Below are 23,191 nucleotides of genomic sequence, written 5' to 3' on the forward strand. Positions count from 1 at the left end.
TCCAAAACCTCCTGTAACAGATGCAGAATAATCTTCACCTGATTTTTGGTGTTCCAACTCGAATATTTAAAAATAGCATGATGCCAGGTCAGATGATTGGATTTGGTGTGACCACCCAATAAGAAACAGCCACATATGCCTATGTTATCAACTCAGTTTCCCTCCAAATCTAATAGTGTCCACAGAGAGGACTGGTTTTTGAAGACGTAGGATCTTTTCTTGCAAGGCAGGATTTGGCAGCTTCAAACAAATCAAACATGAGCCAAGACTTTTCATTCTCTTTCTCTCGTCCACTTATTTGTCCATAAACTCTTCTGACAAATTTTTCACCAAAACCAGTTGGATGGGCAGGTGACCAAAAGAGGACCTATATTTGGTTGGCGGCTCAGGTAACTCATTTTCCTGATTGTCTTTAAAGACAGCATTTGAGTACTGTATTTAGGGTGCCGGGTCTTGCTCTGAAATTCTTTTACTTTAATTTGCTACGAAAACTAGCGTTATAATTGTTGTCCATTGTTCTATTTTCGACAACTCTGTGTTCATTCCTTTCAATTATACATACATAACTTGAGGTTCTACATATAAGAAGGCCAATTAGAAAATCATATATGAGGATTAGTTTGGTTGTGTCCTACCTTTGCAAGTTCATCTGCAATGCAACTATATTCGCCTCTCCATAAGCGCACCTTGAATAAAGCTAATTCTTGTAGTTTTTCAAACAATTCTGGGCCGAAGTTTGCTTACACATGGCTTTCCAATCGTAGCCATTGGGCTGCAATTCAGTAGGGAAAATACGGGGGCTATTTCCAACATTTTTAGTAGAGGAATTTTTCTATACGAACGTTAGGACGTTACGGATATCCGAATGAGAGAATAACTATATATATAAACAAAGGAGACCTCGATCCATTACAATGAATCTAATCAACTATATTATTCTGACCCATAGGAATCCTTATTTCCATAAATTGTCCAATTCCAAACTTGGGGAAATTATTAGGTAGCACTGGGCATTTGCCAACTTATAATACATACGAATAATAGGATGACGCCTGGACATACTAAGGAGCAGAGAATAACTAACATTATATGTAAATGGACTTTTAAGTCACCCGCAACCTTATGCCCAAGAAAATTTTGAGCAGCGATGGTTGTCTTTTGTGCCAAACAAAGTATATGATAATTTGCAGATATATTATTTTTAATATGAAGGTATTTATAAAGATGTACAATGTGGTAAATTCTAAAATAATTACATAACGAAAGAAATCCTAATTACAATATTATTATACAAAGGGTAAGTTGTTAAATAAAAAAAATAAAAACCAAAATTCCTAATTACAATATATTATGGGTTTTTTTTTGGGGATCCATATGTGTATAATAGCATTCATATATTTTGTATTTAGCATATCTACAACTATAGGTAAACATTCTGTGCAAGCGTAGGTAAATTAATCTAAGTAAATTAGTGTACCTGCAAAATATAGGTAAATTTAGTATGATATTTATAAATTAGTATACTTATGAATTAGTATAGGTAAATTAATAATCTGTTTAAGTGCTGATAAATTAATATGTACAAGTACATATATGTAGGTAAATTAGTATGATATTTTGTAAATTAGTATATCTACGAATTAGCATAGGTAAAACCATAGGATATTTTGTATTTAGCTTACCTACACTACTAGAAAACTGCGGTAAAAGCACGAATTCCATTTGTGCTCTTTATGTCAAAGAACATGAATAATTGTGCTCTATGAAAATACTTACGGTGCAGCCACTATGAAGTTGTTGGTCTCTAGTATAGGAGTTTACATTGCTTATAGAGCACAAATTCATCAGTTCGTGTCAGACAATTAAAGCACAAATGAAGCATTTGTGCTTATATTGTGATAGAGTTTTTCTATTTAAACCCCACACTTTTCTTTGTTTACCTCAATACTTAAATCATTAAGCTCTTAAGTTTTATTGTTGTGTAAAAAGACAAAAAATATCATCTGACTTAATACTTAACCCTAGTACATCTATACACCCACACACCCCACCACTCTTCATATTAAGTTTTAGAAAAACACAAACTCATCTACACCCTATTGCTATATTACTCTTCTCTTTCAATCCAAGAAACCTACTACACTCTCATCTTCTCTTCATAAACCCGAAGCACGGTATGCAAATAGTGGCTTGTGGGTCATCAATTGAGGTATGTAATGTGAGTTTATTTCTTGGTTTGGGACTCCTCCCAGAATTATTGAGGATGTTGTGATTAAATATTTGCTGTAATTCTGAGGTTGGGATGCACTTAGAGTGGTGAGGAATAAGATAGCGATGTGTGGGGTGTGGGGTGTAAAGTTGATGAGTTTTTTTTAATTTTTTTTCTTCTGTTGGGTGTGTATTTAGGGGTAGTTTGGGAAAATAGTGGGGTTTTCTTAGAATTGAGAAAATTTGAATTAGAAGTCAGGGTGAACTTAGAATATGGAGTGAACAAAGAGAAGTATGAGATTTAAATAGAAAAACTCTTTTGATAAATGACTAAGATGGTAGCTGTGCCCCACCTATACTCTACCTCTTTATCAACTCTTGGAGAATATTAAAATAATATATTTTATTCAATATGGACACAAATAACTGTGGCTAAAAATGCAAACTTTTATAATAAAAAATTTAAAAATTTAAAAAAAACTCAAATACCAAAAACAAATAAATTTTGTTACAATAATTCTTTGTACAACTATGAGTATCTACATATTTTACAGATTTACAAAAGTTCCTCTTGACAATAGCATCTTCCAGTCTCCATATGCTTTCTTCTTCTTTCAATTCTCGACATCTTCATCTTCCCATTTCAAAATTGCATACAATCGGATTCAGTGAAGAAAATCCAAAATGCCAAAGAATTACAAGAAATCAAATAAAACCAAATTTAATTGAGGAGCACAACAAAATTCTCAAAGAAATAGCAGTTGCAATGGCAATGGTAGTAGCAAATGCAGCACACTCACCAAGAATTTAGGCAGTCAATATCCGGATAAAGGTTGCAAAGAGTGAGAGGATTTCAACGTCAAATGTGTTTCAAAAAACTGTAATGTAAAGACAGAGAAAGGAAGAAGAAGAAGGAAAAAGAAAAGAACATAAAAAACAGTGAGGGAGAAAATAAAAACAAAAAAAAATGGAAAATAGAAAGATGAAAAGAAGACAAGAGAGAGGCATGTGTTTTTCTCAATGAAATAGGCGTGCGTGTTGTTGGCATGCTTATCTTTAATATATTCATTTTCAATGAGATATTTCGAGAGGAGAAATGCTAGCAACATTCTCTCTAACCTTCTTTTTTGGACCTTTTTCCTTTTTTGCTTGACATGTGTCATTCTCCTTACACTTAAAACAATGTCATTAATATATTATACAAGTTAACTTTTGCTTTCCAAGTTTACCCTTATTAAATGTATTCAATTTATCCAAAATAATTTCACAACTTTCTTTGTTACATCCCGGGATCGGCTCTGCCGTAGCACGATATTGTCCGCTTTGGGCCCCCCTCTCTGCCCTCACGGTTTTGTTTCTGGGAGCTCACGAGCAACTTCCCAGTGGGTCACCCATCCTGGGATTGCTCTAGGCCCCAACTCGCTTAACTTCGGAGTTCCTACGACTCCGAAGCCAGTGAGCTCCCAAAAGACCTCGTGCTAGATGGATGCGGGTGTGCACATATAAGGCACATCACCCCCTCTCCGTTGGTTGATGTGGGATCTTACAATCCACCCCCCTTAAGGGCCCGACGTCCTTGTCGGCACACTCACACCACACGGCAGAGTGGCTCTGATACCAAATTTAAGGACCCGCCCCGAATTTTCTCAAAATCCGAGACGAACCCTTTGGAATTCCTGACATCACCCCGATGCCAAGCCCACTTACTAAAGGTCGAGACTTCCTGCCGAAATTTCGGCAGAGTCTCCCCTATAAATTGGACATTTCCCAAAATTTCAACCTGCATAAAAACACATTTAATATCCACAACTGGCAGCATGCACAATATAATTTCATGCAAATTCTCATAAATGGCCTTCGGCCTTCCAATAATTCTCAAACAACTACCAAACAATTCAAATACAAATTATAACTAATATTTAATCTGTGGCTGTACCTAATAACCTCAGGCTGCCTACGTACCCTCCTTGAGGGATCAATCCACACGTAGTTCTTCCCTAAAAACCCAATTCCACACTTGGGCGATGCCTTATTTCATTTCTCTGTATTTCACATATTCTCCCCATACGCCGGTACAACCAACGCCACGTATGGGGCCTGTCAACACGCCGAATAACCTACGCCACGTGCGACCATGCCATACTATCATAATATATCCCCATACGCCAGTACAACCAACGCCACGTATGGGGCCTGTCCCAACGCCGGATAACCTACGCCACGCGGGACCTCAATATCATATCACAAATCTCCCCATACGCCGGTACAACCAACGCCACGTATGGGGTCTGTCGACACGCCGGATAACCTACGCCACGTGCGACCTCAACACAATATCACAATAGCTCCCCATACGCCGGTACAACCAACGCCACGTATGAGGCCTGTCTCAACACCGGATAACCTACGCCACGTGAGACCTGAACATCATATTACGAATCTCCCCATACGCCGGTACAACCAACGCCACGTATGGGGTCTGTCCCAACGCCGGATAACCTACGCCACGTGGGACCTAACTTTCACTTGGTGGTGCATGTAGTGAATCCAACATCCGGGGAGGTACCTAAAGTAGTGCGTATAGCACTCCAAACTGACATTCTAGACTCTGTTGTACCCTTGTACAACCATATATAACTTATAATTATATAAATTAATTCTAATATTGTGTAACCCTCCACAATCATCTAGCACCAGATAATCCCCCCTAGAAAGGTGAGATTACTCCAGGAGACTCACGGTCAACCAAGGGTCAAACTACTCTAACCTTGGTCAACTGGACCTGCAGAACCCACGACTTCCAATTTCGGATCCGAAAGTCCCTATGAGTTCTACCAGGTAAAAGACACTTATCCTGCAAGTTTGGTTCAGATCAGACGGTCGGATTTCTCATGATCGCATGATCTGACGGTTAATATAAAATATAAACTATAAATTATTATTCGGAACATCCGGGGCTCCGACTCACGATCCGTGAATTCCTACACGATCCTAGAATTACCTAGATTAACATATATTAAATTTAGGACCATCCGACGGTCCCAACCTATCGAACCCGGATAACGCACAATATGCGAATATCCGTTCGACAGTCAAACGATGTCCGAATTGAGATCCGCGAAATCCTACGCACTCGTGACAACCTAAGGATCTCATCAGAACAATCGCTACTTTTTCTACAGTGCCCACGCGCCACCGCACGCGCCGGCAGCGCGTGGGTGCCCAAAGCGATAACGCTTCGCCGAAAAATCTCAAAACCACGGCTCCAAACTCCTACCCTAGGTATAACACCCTATTTGGAGCCACTTTTGTTCTTGGACCTACCCCAAAAAGTGGCCAGAAATGGCCGATCACGGCGGCCGAAGTTTCGACCGATTTTCAATTCGAAAATCGAGTTGCCTACGCTAAGAATCGATCTAATCCTACCCAACCATCAGCTAGAGCAGCTCGAGAGGTTCAAAATCCATACTGGGTCAACGGAATTGGTGGCCGGAGGAGGGAGATCGACGGCGTTGAAGTTCCGGCGACATCCGGACGAAAATCGCCATTTTCCGGCGGCCGATGGCGGGGATGGGCTAGGTCGTGACGCCGAGGTCGAGCCGGTTCTTTTGACACCGGCCCCGTCCGCAGCCGCGGCCGGTGGCCGGAGTTACGAAGAGAGAGAGAGGAGAGGCCGACGGAAGAGAGAGAGAGAAGTCGCGGGAGAGAGAGAGAGAGAGAGAAAAAAAAATCTGAGTTTTATAAAAATCTCATTTCGAAATATTTACGATTGTGCCACTGGGCTTCTTTTGACCATATCTCTCTCGTTACAACTCCAATTCGAGCCCACTACGTGTCTATGAACTCGTCTCAGTACGACCTATCCAAAAATACTAGTCACTGCCCCAAACTCTCTCCGGTTAAAAATATGACTAAAATACCCTTAAATAATTAAATAATTAAATAAGGGATAAATTCGGGGTCGGGGTGTTACAATTGTAAGATCCCACATCAACCAACGGAGAGGGGGTGATGTGCCTTATATGTGCACATCCGCATCCATCTAGCACGAGGCCTTTTGGGAGCTCACTGGCTTTGGAGTCGTAGGAACTCCGAAGTTAAGCGAGTTGGGGGCTAGAGCAATCCCAAGATGGGTGACCCACTGGGAAGTTGCTCGTGAGCTCCCAGAAACAAAACTGTGAGGGCAGAGAGGGGGGCCCAAAGCGGACAATATCGTGCTACGGCAGAGCCGATCCCGGGATGTGACAATTTGGTATCAGAGCTTTAGGTTCAATTCCCTGTGGACCCTGCACTTTATGTGCATCCTTAAATTGTGGGGATCAAAAATGGGTTCCATCTCGGAATGGTACATTTGCGACGTTAAAGACGTCACAAAAGTCAAATTATTTCACAGAGGAAAGATACATAGGCCGCCGGAGCATAGGAAGGGCTGGAGCTTTACCACAGACAGTGGTTGTTTCAGAAGTTCCGGAAGATTGCGAATAGAAGCCGAAAGTTTGCATAGGGTAAGACCTGTACTTATGGTACAGTTGGATGTCCCTATGACAAAGTTGTCCGTTGAGTCCGCATAAGCGGGAGGTAGGGAGTTGATCAACCTGCTTCTAGGGATCCTCCATTGCCTGAACATGTTGCTAATTTTCGACTGTGTGCCTAGAGCATAGAGTTGAAGATACTAAGAGCACAACCTTTCTCTAGGAGGAGCAACTCCCTGACATTGGATCAAGGGATCCAAGATCTGAAAGGTGGTGTTAGAATAATCGAAATCACAAGTGTGGAAAAGATTAAAATAGCCTTAATTCTCTTACAGAAAGAGGCTCGTGTGTGGTGGGAATACTGTGGTCAAGTCTAAGGACGAGACCCAGATGGATTGAGAAATCCTACCTATAGAGATGGAGAGAGTACTTTGGGGTGTCATCTCACGTGAGCACGTTTGAGTAGAGATCTTTCATTGGAATCAGAAATGGATCATGGTCGAGAGAGATCGACGATGATTACAATTCGGTAAAAATGATCCTTTCTGACTTTTCTCTCAAAGAATCGTGTTAGCAAATTAAAGGGAGAAGTAGTGGAGTTGGGTGGAACCGTACTTCATTCGCGTGGGCTTGAATGTCGCGATTGACAGGAGTGGAACATTAGGGTTCTTCCTCCTTGCTCTCCTACGCGAGCTCGCCATAGAGGGTATTCTTAGTTGGAGAAGGAGACTTCTCTTTCTCTGTTTGCTCTTTTGGCTTGGTCGCCAACACGGTTGTGGAGAAGGAACTTGGGAACCCGAGTGGTAGATGCGGGCCCCATGCTCACAACCCTTCGAATGACAGGTAGGAAATTTCGGGGATGAAATTTTTATAAGGGGGGTAGATTGTAACACCCCGACCCCGAATTTAACCCTTATTTAATTATTTAATTATTTAAGGGTATTTTAGTCATATTTTTAACCGGAGAGAGTTTGGGGCAGTGACTAGTATTTTTGGATGGGTCGTACTGAGACGAGTTCATAGACACGTAGTGGGCTCGAATTGGAGTTGTAACGAGAGAGATATGGTCAAAAGAAGCCCAGTGGCACAATCATAAATATTTCGAAATGGGATTTTTTATAAAAACTCAGATTTTTTTTTTTCTCTCTCTCTCTCTCTCTCTCTCTCTCTCTCTCTCTCCCGCGACTTCTCTCTCTCTCTCCCGTCGGCCTCTCCTCTCTCTCTCTTCGTAACTCCGGCCACCGGCCGCGGCTGCGGACAGGGCCGGTGTCAAAAGAACCGGCTCGACCTCGGCGTCACGACCCAGCCCATCCCCGCCATCGGCCGCCGCTCCAGCCGCCGGAAAATGGCGATTTTCGCCCGGATGTCGCCGGAACTTCAACGCCGTCGATCTCCCTCCTCCGGCCACCAATTCCGTCGACCCATGTATGGATTTTGAACCTCTCGAGCTGCTCTAGCTGATGGTTGGGTAGGATTAGATCGATTCTTAGCGTAGGCAACTCGATTTTCGAATTGAAAATCGGTCGAAATTTCGGCCGCCGTGATCGGCCATTTCCGGCCACTTTTTGGGGTAGGTCCAAGAACAAAAGTGGCTCCAAATAGGGTGTTATACCTAGGGTAGGAGTTTGGAGCCGTGATTTTGAGATTTTTCGGCGAAGCGTTATCGCTTTGGGCACCACGCGCTGCCGGCGCGTGCGGCGGCGCGTGGGCACTGCAGAAAAAGTAGTGATGTATTCCGATGAGATCCTTAGGTTGTCACGAGTGCGTAGGATTTCGCGGATCTCAATTCGGACATCGTTTGACTGTCGAACGGATATTCGCATATTGTGCGTTATCCGGGTTCGATAGGTTGGGACCGTCGGATGGTCCCAAATTTAATATATGTTAATCTAGGTAATTTTAGGATCGTGTAGGAATTCACGGATCGTGAATCGGAGCCCCGGATGTTCCGAATAATAATTTAAAGTTTATATTTTATATTAACCGTCAGATCATGCGATCGTGAGAAATCCGACCGTCTGATCTGAACCAAACTTGCAGGATAAGTGTCCTATACCTGGTAGAACCCATAGGGACTTTCAGATCCGAAATTGGAAGTCGTGGGTTCTGCAGGTCCGGTTGACCAGGGTTAGAGTAGTTTGACCCTTGGTTGACCGTGAGTCTCCTGGGGTAATCTCACCTTTCTAGGGAGGGATTATCTGGTGCTAGATGATTGTGGAGGATTACACAATATTAGAATTAATTTATATAATTATAGGTTATATATGGTTGTACAAGGGTACAACAGAGTCTAGAATGTCAGTTTGGAGTGCTATACGCACTACTTTAGGTACCTCCCCGGATGTTGGATTCACTACATGCACCACCAAGTGAAAGTTAGGTCCCACGTGGCGTAGGTTATCCGGCGTTGGGACAGACCGCATACGTGGCGTTGGTTGTACCGGCGTATGGGGAGATTCGTAATATGATGTTCAGGTCTCACGTGGCGTAGGTTATCCGGCGTTGAGACAGGCCTCATACGTGGCGTTGGTTGTACCGGCGTATGGGGAGCTATTGTGATATTGTGTTGAGGTCGCACGTGGCGTAGGTTATCCGGCGTGTCGACAGACCCTATACGTGGCGTTGGTTGTACCGGCGTATGGAGAGATTTGTGATATGATATTGAGGTCCCGCGTAGCGTAGGTTATCCGGCGTTGGGACAGGCCCCATACGTGGCGTTGGTTGTACCGGTGTATGGGGAGATATTATGATAGTATGGCATGGTCGCACGTGGCGTAGTTTATCCGGCGTGTTGAAAGGCCCCATACGTGGCGTTGGTTGTATCGGCGTATGGGGAGAATATGTGAAATACAGAGAAATGAAATAAGGCATCGCCCAAGTGTGGAATTGGGTTTTTAGGGAAGAACTACGTGTGGCTTGATCCCTCAAGGAGGGTACGTAGGCAGCCTGAGGTTATTAGGTGCAGCCGCAGACTAAATATTAGTCATAATTTGTATTTGAATTGTTTGGTAGTTGTTTGAGAATTATTGGAAGGCCGAAGGCCATTTATAAGAATTTGCATGAAATTATATTGTGCATGCTGCCAGTTGTGGATATTAAATGTGTTTTTATGCAGGTTGAAATTTTGGGAAATGTCCAATTTATAGGGGTGACTCTCCCGAAATTTCGGCAGGAAGTCTCGGCCTTTAGTAAGTGGGCTTGGCATCGGGGTGATGTCAGGAATTCCAAAGGGTTCGTCTCGGATTTTGAGAAAATTCGGGGCGGGTCCTTAAATCTTACTTCTTTTTTTTAACGTCAATGTTTTTTATAAAGAAAATGTCAGCTTTTTTCAAAAAAGAGGAAATGTCTGTTTTTTTTAAACACAAAGGACTTTTTTTTTTCCTTGTGTTAAAAAAAAAAAACCCAAACATTTCCTCTTAAAAGCAAATATTTTCTTTTAAAAAAAATAATTGACGTTAGAAAAAAACTAATAAGATGGTAAGAAAGTTGTGAATTTTTTTTGGATAAATTCAATACATTCAACACATTCAATAAGAGTAAACTTGGAAAGCAAAAGTTAATTTATATAATATATTAATGACATTGTTTTAAGTGTAAGGAGAATGACACATGTCAAGAAAAAAAGGGAGAAGGTCCAAAAGAGAAGGTTAGAGAGAAGGTTGCTAGCACTCCCCTTTGGAGAAAAGCTTCTACAAGGAAGATAGGCGCCTTTTTAAAATTATTTTATTTATATTTTTTATGAAGATTTTTAAAACTATTCTAGACATAATTTAAAGTATTCATGCTCTGTAGGTTACTTAAAGGGACACAATTTCAGTATTTGTGCTCTATAAGCCACCATATTTCAATTGTGTTTCCCCCATATATCACACAAACACTACACACATGTGTCAAATGTGTTTCAAAAGGACATGAATATCATTTTTGTGCTCTTTAGATCGTACTTTTAGCCCAATCTTTTAGTAGTGCTACGAAGTATAGGTAAACAAAATGTACAAGTGTAGGTAAATTATTTTTTTGTGTGGTTGAGAAATAGGTAAATTAATCTAAGTACACCTACAAATTAGTATAGGTAAATTAGTGGCATTCGTGTGTAGCAGGTGTATTATGATCGTTTGTTATGTAGGTGCATTACTTAATACTACTTGTGTTAAGTAATATATGCAATATGCTGTAATAGACATAAGAAATAATTTAAAGTTTATATATACATTATGTACAACATGAGTAATGCAACTTCTTAAAAGTGTATATATACAATATTCATTGCTTATTCGTTACATTATGTACAATATGAATTTTTTTGAAAGTGATTCTGGATAAGCCAATAATTACTTTTATGGAGAACCACTTCTGCATATAATCACTTTAAGTGGTTTTTATTTTAAGTGATTTTATGGAGAGGCACATTGGAGGTGCTTCTCCTAAAAATGGCTTAATTAAAATCACTTAAAGAGATTATATGGAGAAGTGTGCGGGAGGTGCTTATGTCCATAAGTAAGCCGTCATAAAATCACTCCCAAACAAACTCTAAGTTTCTATATAGTTGGGTTCTTCGTCCTTTGACAACACAACGTATTCTTATTTCTTCATAAGGTATGGTATATATCGCCCATGAAAGAGAATGTTATTGTTTTTACAAAGTTGTCTCTCTCACAGCCTGCATGTAATTTAGATGTATTTAAAACTCCGTAGGTAAAAAATAATTACCATGTATACACATAATTGGGCATGAACTATGGAGCCATAGCAAGAAAAATAAAAAAATGAATGTCTAAAGCATAACAAAAATTAAATGAAAATCTCAACGTTAAAGAAGAATAAATATTAAACTCAAGGTTACCTGCAAGGTTCTCGTATCTGCTTGCTCATCGGAGCTGAATGAAACTGGTTAAGCATTTGACCAACCTATATATATGTGTGTGTGTGTTAAGTAACCTATATCAGTTAAAAATTTCAACACGCAAAAGAGTGACGAGTGAGAGGTCAATTACTTGATTCTTCGGAATCCGGTCCCTTTAGCACGGGATGTCTGGACCCCGATGTTCCCGTTTTCCCTCGGAAAGATAACGAACTTTTCGAAGGTGATGAAATCAGTTGTGGCGAAGGTCTCAGGATTCCCTCCACCCCCGTTGGAGGAAACCAGAATTAAGTGCCGTGGTCTAGCGGCATCGTGGCTGTGTTGACAAAATTTAGTTGCAGAGATCCACTTGGACTTGTGCGGATGAAGCAGAATTGGTTCACTTCCTTTCCCTTCTGGATCCCCCTCCGGACATTCTCTCAGTTCCAGAGTCTGGTCTGTCGTGTTTTCAATCTCTGTAACCCTAGACATACATGAACCCATTACGATGAAATTCGAGTCTTACCCTCCACCCTTTGGTTTTGTCAGGCGCTCAGACAAAAACACTGATGTACAGGATAAAGAGGAAAGAAAAAAAAAATCCCTCTCCAAAGGTGGCTATGATTCGAATATAATGGGGATTGACTTTGTAGTTCAGAGTGCGACATTGTTCGTTAAACTTTGCATCTGTGTGTGACTCATCAATGACTGTGAATGTGGTCACCCATAAATCTACATTTGTTTAACATCCTTTCAGTCAAATGGCAATATTGTCATTTACATTTTTGCATTTTTTTTAAAAAAATTCTTGTTAGACTTGCGTTTTCTTCTTTTATTTCGTACCGCAAATACAAGGTAGGGTCGTTTTGAATAAACACCAAATACCAAATAATTGGATATTTGGAAATTCGACCAAATAAAGACAATATTTTCCTTAATTTTGAGAATATTTCAGAATCTTTCTTCCATCTTCCGCTGTGGCATGCATCTCTAAATGTTGTCTAATTTGACTCGTTTTGTGATTCTTCTCGTAAAAATTCAGTCGTCCAAGGATACGGGTCCATTAAGGAAGAAAGAAAGGGCCAGGCGCATGGAGATTGTATTTTCTGTGGTTCGCAACTTCACAAGTGGGAACATACGGCATATAAGTTCTCTGGAAGTTTTCACTTTCTTCATTCTCTACTCTACAAGTGGGAGCTGTCCAATTCATCCACTAGTTCGCATGCAAAAGTAATGCTAATTATTTCAACTGGCCCGTTTATTCCGCTTTGTTTTTTTGCCGTAGTTAAGAAGGGGATGGGTGGAAAACAATCACAAGTATTGACTATTTGATGGCAATCTCTTTAATATAGCGGAACCAATTAATGTATGTGAGATCTATCTGTATTAGATATGTGATCATTAACGATTTAATAGAGGCAGACCCAACTAAAGAAGTGGAGTGTCAATTAATGTTCCTCTTTGTTTATAGGGCTAATAGTAAAAGACGCCCTAAAGAATTAGATGACATTATAATTAAGGTGAAATTGTTTATTTAATTAAACTACTGCAATTCTTTGTATGTCAAGATATGAATAAGAAAGAAATCAAGAAAATAAATGGATTTCAAATGAATACTTACATATAGGCATTTCAAATCCATTTTAATATCTAGTTATTTCAAATTCTTACAATTTAATATTTTTTAGTGTTTTTTTTAAAGCAATTTAACTTTGCTGTCAAATTCAAATTTTTTTTTTTTTAAATACTCCAAACAGAGGCTTATAGTTATGTAGTTGTTTGATTTTGTCACATCCCGGAATCGGTTCCGTCATAGCACAATATTGTCCGCTTTGGGCCCCCTCTCTGCCCTCACGGTTTTGTTTCTAGGAGTTCATGAGCAACTTCCCAATGGGTCACCCATCCTGAGATTGCTCTGGCCCCAACTCGCTTAACTTTGGAGTTAACAACATAATAACCCTACCGTGTAAATAATAATGCTCAAGACATGCAGGTTCACAATTCATAATCAAATACTCAAAAACATTAATCTTAGCAACCCATTGAACCCAAAATCTCAACCGAGACTCCATTCCCAAACTTATACTGCTCTTGCCAGCCCACTACATATACATTAATGGATTTACACTCACACCTATGTGTGTGTGTGTGTGTGTGTGTGTGTATATATATATCATATACTTCTCTCATTACTGATGTACTGGAGAAATAATCCAACCGGGATATTGTTTAGCTAGCCCGCAGGATTTCCAGATGCTATATATCCTGCAGCTAGGGATGAGCGGTCCAACCGGGAGACGAAACTCCATAGCTCACACGTCGGAACTACCAATGCCACGTGTAGCTCACATACTAAAAACTAAGTCCTACACGCGCAGACTACATCATCACACACCGGAACTACCAACGCCATGTGTGATGATTCCAAGCAATATACATACTCTTCCCATACGCCGGAACTACCAACGCCACGTATGGGAAGTGTCTCACACGCCGGAACTACCAATGCCACGTGTGAGACCAATAATCACATGTTCTTCCCACACGCCGGAACTACCAACACCACGTGTGAGAAGTCTAGTAATAAGGGGATGGTACTTACATAGTACGCTCACATATTTTCTCTCAACAACCCCTCATACTCAATCTTTCCACAATCTGACATCAACTACTCACATACTCCATACATAGACAACATAGATAGAATTTTCCAAAATCCATATCAACATACTCAAATGTATACAAACCCAAAATATATTATCAACGTTTATAAGAATATCAAATTCATCAACCAAACATATATTATATCACATATACCATTTAAAACATATGCACAAATCTTTCATCAATAAAACCATGTGTATGCTTGAAAACAAAGTCCACTCACATATTTTCTGTTTTGCGCCCCCCAATCAGTAGTCGCTCCAGGAAGGTTGTAAGCGGTGTTCGAAGGCCGAATCATTTACATCAGTAGATTAGGCTTCGAGTAATTTCCTTATACTCAACTGTTCTTGTAAACTAAATTCAATAGATGCTCTGTTATTGCCCATGTTAAGTTTTTACTTGAGGTCGGAGGCCATTTACTGTGAACTATTGTATGTTAAAAGCATGCTACTGGTTGGGATCTTATTATGTATTTTATATATGTTGAATTTTTGTTGGGTTTATTCAATTTACAGGGGAGACTCTGCCAAATTTTGGTAGAGAATCTCAGTTTTTAGTAAGTGAGCCCGGCATCGGGGTGATATCGGTAACAAAGATGGGAACCGCTCCGGTTTCCTAGGAAATCCGGGGCTGGTCTTGTCAGCTGCTTGGTATCAGAACAACTCTGCGGTGTAGTGTGAGTGTGTCGACGAGGACGTCGAGCCCCTAAGGGGGGTGGATTGTGACATTCCCACGTCGACCAACGGAGAGGGGGTGATGTGCCTTATATGTACATGCCCGCCTCCATCTAGCACGAATCTTTTTAGGAGCTCACTAGCTTCGAAGTCATGGGAACTCCGAAGTTAAGTGAGTTGGGGTTAGAGCAATCCCAGGATGGATAACCCACTGGAAAGTTGCTCTTGAGCTCCTAAAAACGAAACCGTGAGGACAGAGAGGGGGGCCTAAAGTGAACAATATCGTGCTATGGCGGAGCCGATCCCAGAATATGACAGATTTTGCTAGGTCAAAACTGTCTTAGCTTGAAGATTGTAAGGTGTTTTTGTTGTTGTTGTCATTCATGTGTATTAAGGGCCTAAATTCATCAAAATCTTATACTTTATGTGGTCTTTATTTAATGCATGACATTGAGTTGCGTGATGTGGTGTGTGCTTGGGTCAAGACAAAGAAAAATTTGTGACGAGTACACTACATGAAAAAACCTTAATTGTGGAGCTTGGGTGGCTAAAGGCACTATTAGTGTCTAATAACTGCTATTAGACATCATCATGTGTCACTTGATTATTAATATTTTTTCTTGTATTAATATTACTACGTTATATATTTTATGAATGTTAAGAAATAACACTAAAAAAAAATCGCATACATTCTTAAAGTATCTCCAACTGATGTGTTAAATTGCCACATAGTATGTTCCTTAGAGTTGGTTTTATTGGTAAATCGTTATCGCACAAAATCATACAAAACATTGCAATTGACTAGCACGAACTCCAACTGTAGTGGCATTGATAAGTGGAGGGTGAAACACAGAATTTATTGTTGATCAACGTACACTACACTACTGAAGAAGCCCTAGTATTGGGTGCAGAGATGCTTATACACTTGGTACCTTCACAAAGCCTAATGCACTTCTCACTGGGGTGCTTGCCATGGTGAGCTTTCCTACAGGGAATGGTCCAGCAACCCACAAGCACGATGATGGCAAAGCTTACAAAGAGACCAATGCAAATTTGGAAGTAGATAGCACGTAGAATTTTTATATATTTTTCAACATGAGCGGACCAAGCTCTTTCAGGAACTTGAGAAGCAACCTGTTGATGTTGTCTTGGCACTGAAGTAGTTGGTCTCAGTTCAGAAGCTTGTTGTAGTAGGCTTCTAGGATCTAGGGAAGCAGCCTCTTGATGTTGTGTTGGCGCTGAAGGACTTGGTTCACATTCAGAGACTAGTATTGTTGGTGAATTCTCGGATCTTCGGTCTGAATTATGTGAATAATTTTGCTTGGCCTGAGTACTTTGCAATTGATCGCGTTCCCGGATGGTATTGTCTCTATGCATGAGACTTCTTTTATAATTCCCTCCATTTACAATCAATGAAAACAGATTGAGTATGGCCGCCATTAGAGAGAGACTGAAAAAGAACCAACGATCTGAGCATCTCACATTGGCAATGCCCCCCAAAATAACTCCTTGAAAAACGAAGTAGTAGTTTGCAAGGGTGAAGGCACTGGTTTGAAGATGTTTTACACGATCACTCTGGTTCTCAAATATAGTTCGTAGCTCCTCTTTTCTTTTCTCTATATTTTCTTTCTCCACATTTGTTGGACATGGATTGTTAGCCATCAGTATGCAGCACACGCACAGAAGTGGATAATGCACTCACACTAAAAGAGCTAAAGATATATAAGAATATGCAAAGTGCAGAGCAACCTCCTCCTTTACTACTATATATATAAAGATAGATTCTAATAAAATCTTCCTTCTAAGAAACATATGGGACTGCATGGCATTGGCAACAACTTTTTTTATTTTTTTATTTTTTTATACAAATGATATTCTAATATTTTGATTTTCTGGATCTTTTAGTTTTTTAGTCTAATATGAGAAAAATGTGAGCGATTGGACTAGTTCTTTTTATTTTTGTTTTTGTTTCAAACGGTACAATAAGTGGGTTACGTGAATTCAGATTTTTTTTAAGTCCTTAAAAATCATAAGGTGAAAATAACAACACCTTATTTATTTTTTCCAAAACCTCCCTCCCTGTAACGGATGCAGAATAATCTTCTCCTGATTTTTGGTGTTCCAACTCGAATAATTAAAAATAGCATGATGCCAGGTCAGATGATTGATTTGGTGTGACAACCCAATAAGAAACAGCCACATATGCCTATGTTATCAACTTAGTTTCCCTCCAAATCTAATAGCATCCACAAAGAGAAGGACTGGTTTCTGAAGACGTATAGGATCTTTTCTTGCAAGGCAGGATTTGGCAGCTTCAAACAAATCAAACATGAGCCAAGACTTTTCATTCTCTTTCTCTCGTCCACTTATTTGTTCATAAACTCTTCTAACAAATTTTTCACCAAAACCAGTTGGATGGGCAGGTGACCAAAAGAGGACCTATATTTGGTTGGCGGCTCAGGTAACTCATTTTCCTGATTGTCTTTAAAGACAGCGTTTGACTACTGTATTTAGGGTGCCGGGCGTTGCTCTGAAATTCTTTTACTTTAATTTGCTACGAAAACTAGCGTTATAATTGTTGTCCATTGTTCTATTTTCGATTATACATACATAACTTGAGGTTCTACATACAAGAAGGCCAAGTAGAAAATCATATATGAGGATTAGTTTGGTTGTGTCCTTCCTTTGCAAGTTCATCTGCAATGCAACTATATTCGCCTCTCCATAAGCGCACCTTGAATAAAGCTAATTCTTGTAGTTTTTCAAACAATTCTGGGCCAAAGTTTGCTAACACACGGCTTTCCAATCGTAGCCATTGGGCTGCAATTCAGTAGGGAAAATACGGGGGCTATTTCCAAAAAAATCAGGATAGAATAAGTCTGTAATTCTGATTTTTTTTTTTTTAAACTAACAGATGAATTTGTTGAAAAACAAATTTATTTTTCTGGTACCAAATTTGCCAACAAACAATGATATATATAGAGAAATTCTTCTATGCATACATCCAGACATTACCTCAAGTTGCTTCTAAGAAAAGAAGAAGAACACGAAGGTACCTTCTAATGTTCTGAATAGAAAATCTCGTTGCTTCATTCCATCAAGTTGAACAATCATTTTCTTGAGGATTCTAAAACAAAAATTCAAAACCGCAGTAGCACAACATCAGAAAATCCCAATTGAACTCAAAACCAATTCGTAAAATCGCTAATTGAAATCAAAATGCATTCATAAACTCACCCATAAACAAAAAATTTCATGCCCAAAATCGAAGAAAGAAATTAATTAAGACAAACTCAGATTCTCATCTCAACACCCAAGTAGAAGATAAACAAAAAACTAGACAGAAAATTTACTTTAGAGAAATCGTGGCAGGGGCGGCCCTATCATGGTGCAAGTGGCGTCACTGCACAGGGCCCCTGATTTTTTATGGCCCCTGAAATTTTTTTACTTTATATAATACATATTAATATTATAAAAACTATATATATACTCCAACGTGCAGCACATTGACACAAAAACGTATTTGGTAGAGTTGGTTTATAGTGCATATATACTCCAACGTGCAGCACATTGACAAAAAAAAATGTATTTGGTGGAGTTGGTACAAGCCCAAGGTTCGAGTCTTAGTAATGTGAATACATTTGTAATTTTATTCTCTTTTTATTATAAGAACAAAATTTAAAATAGTTTAAAAAAAGAAGCACGTGAAAATTACAAGGGGAAAGATCCAACTAAACTAACAATAGTATATATCACACCCATACACTTTCTCCTTTAAAAAAAAAAAAAAATTACTTTCTTCCACTCAAAACAAAACCAAAAAAAATAAAAAATTCATGTCTTCTTCTTTCTCTTGAACTATTTTTTTTTCTTATCGAACATACTAAAATTTAAGTTTATCGAATGAAAACATTAAAAAATTTGTGATTTGATTTGTGATTGTTATTACTTACTAATTGATGATGAATTTTAGTTATAAAAAAATATTTTATGACATTAAGCGATTATTATTATTATTATTTTAAGTATTTCATATTTGATTATGTGAGGACTTCAATTAAGTTTTGCGTAGGGCCCTCAAAATCCTATAACCGGCCCTGAATCTTGGTGGTGTTTTGTTACTTGAGAGGTGGCTCGGTTTGGGTTGGTTAAGCAATGAAAAAAAAAAAGGAGGAGAAGAGAAGAAAAAGAAGGGAGAGAGAGAAGAAGAAGAAGAAAAGACCAAGAAAAGAAGAAGAAGAAGGAAAAAGAAAAGAATAAAAAAAACAGCGAGGGAGAGATGGAGGAAATAAAAAGAAAAATTAATATTTGTGCCCAATACTATATCATAATGCTTAAAATAATGTGCGTTTAAGTTTCTTGTTTTTTATTGGTAAATAAAAGATAAATAATATTTTGTGGGTATAATTGTTTATTAATATAATTTGTAAGTAAAAGGGCACAAAAGTATATTTTTTACGGTTAAAAAAGCTTCAACTATTTTCTTAGTTAAGTGATAACTCTATGATGATATGATAATTGGACATGAAATTTGTGCCTAAACTATTTAGGCACAATTATTTCCTTCTTCAGTTGGCATTGGACACAAAACAATTATGTTTTTCCCGTATATCACACAATTACTACGTGTATGTGTCAAATGTGTTTCAAAAGGACATGAATATCTTTTTTTTGCTCTTTAGATCGTGCTTTTAGACCAGTTTTTTAGTAGTTGTATAACATATAGGTAAACAATATGTACAAGTGTAGTTTGTGTGTGTGTGTGTTGAGAAATAGGTAAATTAATCTAAGTACACCTACAAATTAGTATAGGTAAATTAGTGGCATTTGTGTGTAGTAGGTGTATTATCATCGTTCGTTATGTAGGTGCATTACTTAATACTGCTTGTGTTAAGTAATAATATATGCAATATGCTGTAATGGATATAAGAAATAATTTGAAGTTTATATAGACAATATGTACAACATGCGTAATGCAACTTTTAAAAGTTCATATATACAATATTATGTACACCATATCGTTTCTCATTGCTTATTCGTTACAGTATGTAGAATATGGCTCTTTTGGAAGTGATTCTGCATAAGCCAATGATCACTTTTATGGAGAATCACTTTAAGGGGTCGTTTGGTACACAGGCTTGGCTTTGACTGGCTTGGACTAAATTTAGTACCATGTTTGTTTCATTTAATTCTAGTCTTAGATGGGATTGCTAATACCGGGTCCACCAAAACCACCTCCTTAGGAGGGGACTACTAATCCCATGTAGAAAGGGAGGATTAGCTAGTCCTATGTTTACCAATGTATGAGATGCATATATTATATTGTAATACTAATAACATATATTACTATTATTATTATTATTACATACACATATACTATAATGTACATATATACATGTATATACACATATACAAGTATATATATACACATATATACATATATAATATATATATAAATACATATAGATATATACACATATATTATTATTATAATATACTCATATACACATACATATTAATATTATAATAATAGCATACATGTATATATATATTAATGTACATATATACATATATAATATATAAATACATATAGATATATACACGTATATTATTATTATAATATACCCATACACACATGCATATTAATATTATAATAATAGCATACATGTATATATGTAATATATATATTATTATAATACATATATATAAGTATATATACATATATGTGTATATATTATACCCATGTATGTATTATAATATACATATACACACGTATATAGACATATACATTATATGTATATATATTATAATATACATATATACACGTATATACATGTATATTATTATTATAACATACTCATATATATTATCTATTATAATATACATATGTATATGTATATGTATTATACCCATGTATATATTATAATATATAGATACACCTATATACACATATATTATATACATGTATATGCGTATATATATGTATATTATAATATATAATATATATACATATATTATACATATATTATATATACATATGTATTTTATAATATATATATAATATATATGTATATATACATACATATATAATATACATATATACACATATATACATGTATATTATTATTATTATTATTATTATTATTATAACATACCCATATATATTATATATTATAATATACATACATATATATAAATATATGTATATGTATTATACCCATGTATATTATAATATACATATATACACCTATATACACTTATATATATGTATGTACGTTTATATTATTTAAAATATATAATATTATTATAATATACTTATATACATGTATATACATATATATTATATATATTATAAAATACATATATACATATATATAGATATTTTTGAAAAAATAAAAAAATTATACTCCTAATCCAAGCATACACCAAACGCAGGATAAGTGTTATCCAACTTAGACCAAGCCAAGCCAAGCCAAGCCAGTCCCTAAGCATAGTCCATGCCAAGACAGTCCTGTGTACCAAACGAGCCCTAAGTGGTTTTAATTTTAAGTGATTTTATGGAGAGGCACATTGGAGGTGTTTCTCCCGAAAATAGCTTAATTAAAATCATTTAAAGAGATTATATGGAGAAGCGTGAGAGAGGTGCTTATGCCCATAAGTAATTTTAGCCCTCCTAAAATCACTCCTAAACAAACTCTAAGTTTCTATAGTTGGGTTCTTCGTCCTTTAACAACACAACATATTCTTATTTCTTCATAAGGTCTGGTATATATAGCCCTTGAAATTCGAGTCTTACCCTCCACCCCTTATGGTTTTGTTAGGCGCTCAGACAAAAACACGGTTGTAAGTAAAGAGGAAATAATTAAAAAACACCCTTTTCAATAATAAAGGCGGTTATGCAAAACAAGTTAACATCAAACAAAAAGTAACCAATATATTTAAAAAATTAAATATAAAATAAGATCACAGGGAGAGAAAAAAACAGCTCCAACCCCACCCCATCCCGCCCTCTCTCCCTCCAAAAATCACAACTAAAATCAATGTACATAAGCATTTAGACTGCACATTCAAAACCAAATCATCTGTCGAGAGCTCTCTCAACTCAATCTCTTCATTCATCTTGTCCCTTGGAAACTTGAGGATGTTTTGGAACAGTCGCTTGGTCATCTTGATCTTCCCCAAACTACACCTTTTCTTCAAAATTTGCGATAGGGATTGGGGATGGGGCCGGATATGAGTGTGCTGGAGGTGGGTTGATGGAAAGACGGTCTTGCCCCCGGACCGTTTACGTTACCCTAACAGATGTTAGATTTGTGGGTTGTGACTTGTGAGTGTGACTATAGTAAATGAAACGTGTGGAGTTTGAGCGCAGTTATACTAAACCTCATGGGGTTCAAGTGAAATTCTCCCATAAAAGAATGTCAAGAGGACTGGCAGCCACCTTTCTGTAGAATTCACACAAATTTTGGTTTGTAGCTTTCCTTCTTTCCTTTCTTCCTTCCTTTAACGATTAGTAAGAGCTCTATTAAATTATGCTTTTTTTTTCTTTTTCTTTTTTTAATAATAAAAAAATTCTTGTTGGACTTCTGCTTTCTTCTTTTTTTTTGGTACCGCAAATACAAGGTAGGGGTCGTTTTGAATAAACACCAAATACCAAATAATTGGATATTTAGAAAGAAATACCATTTGCTTGGATATTACCAAATAAAGACAATATGTTCTTTAATTTTGAGAATATTTTAGCATCTTTCTTCCATCTTCCGCTGTTGCATTCATCTGTGGCCATTTTCTAAATGTTTGTCTAATTTGACTCTTTTTTTTTTATTCTTTTCGTAAAAATTCAGTCGTCGAGGATACGGGTCCATTAAGAAAGAAATAAAATACGACCACGTGGAGACTGTATTTTTTTTTGGTTCACAACATCACAAGTGGGAGCGTACGGCATATAAGTTGTGTAGAAGTTTTCAATTTCTTCATTCTCTCTACTCTACAAGTGGGAGCTGTCCAATTCATCCGTTAATTCGCATGAAAAGGCAATGCTAAATTATTTCAACAGGCCCGTTTATTCCGTTTTGTTTTTTTGCCATAGTTAAGAAAGGAAGGGGGAAAAAATAATTTTTGATGACAACCTCTTTAATAGAGGCGGACCCAACGAATGTATGTGAGACTTATCTATATTAGATATGTGATCATCAATGCGGTACTTCTTTCTACCATTTCAATTCTTCTAGTTAGAGTTATTTACATTATACTTCCTGATTTTTTTTTTGTTGTGTTTTTTTACAAAATCCCCCTGAGGTTTTTAAAATTACTCAAACACTCCCTAAAGTCTT

General features: G+C 37.6%; 2 long non-coding RNA genes across 3 annotated transcripts; one reads left to right on the forward strand and one right to left on the reverse strand.

The window, feature by feature from the left end:
* Positions 212-13,055, forward strand: LOC109946800. Its single transcript, XR_002269885.1, has 2 exons — positions 212-389; positions 12,563-13,055. It is a non-coding gene; the product is annotated as an uncharacterized LOC109946800 (long non-coding RNA).
* Positions 1,484-12,520, reverse strand: LOC109946801. 2 transcript variants are annotated; one of them, XR_002269887.1, is made up of 3 exons: positions 11,675-12,520; positions 11,524-11,588; positions 1,484-3,086 (listed from the first exon to the last, which is right to left on the reverse strand). It is a non-coding gene; the product is annotated as an uncharacterized LOC109946801 (long non-coding RNA). The 2 variants fall into 2 exon arrangements; XR_002269886.1 differs by lacking the exon at positions 1,484-3,086 and adding an exon at positions 10,399-11,340 and having other exon boundaries at positions 11,675-12,519.

The sequence above is a fragment of the Prunus persica genome, chromosome G1 (genome assembly GCF_000346465.2).
Source record: "Prunus persica cultivar Lovell chromosome G1, Prunus_persica_NCBIv2, whole genome shotgun sequence".
NCBI lineage: Eukaryota > Viridiplantae > Streptophyta > Magnoliopsida > Rosales > Rosaceae > Prunus > Prunus persica.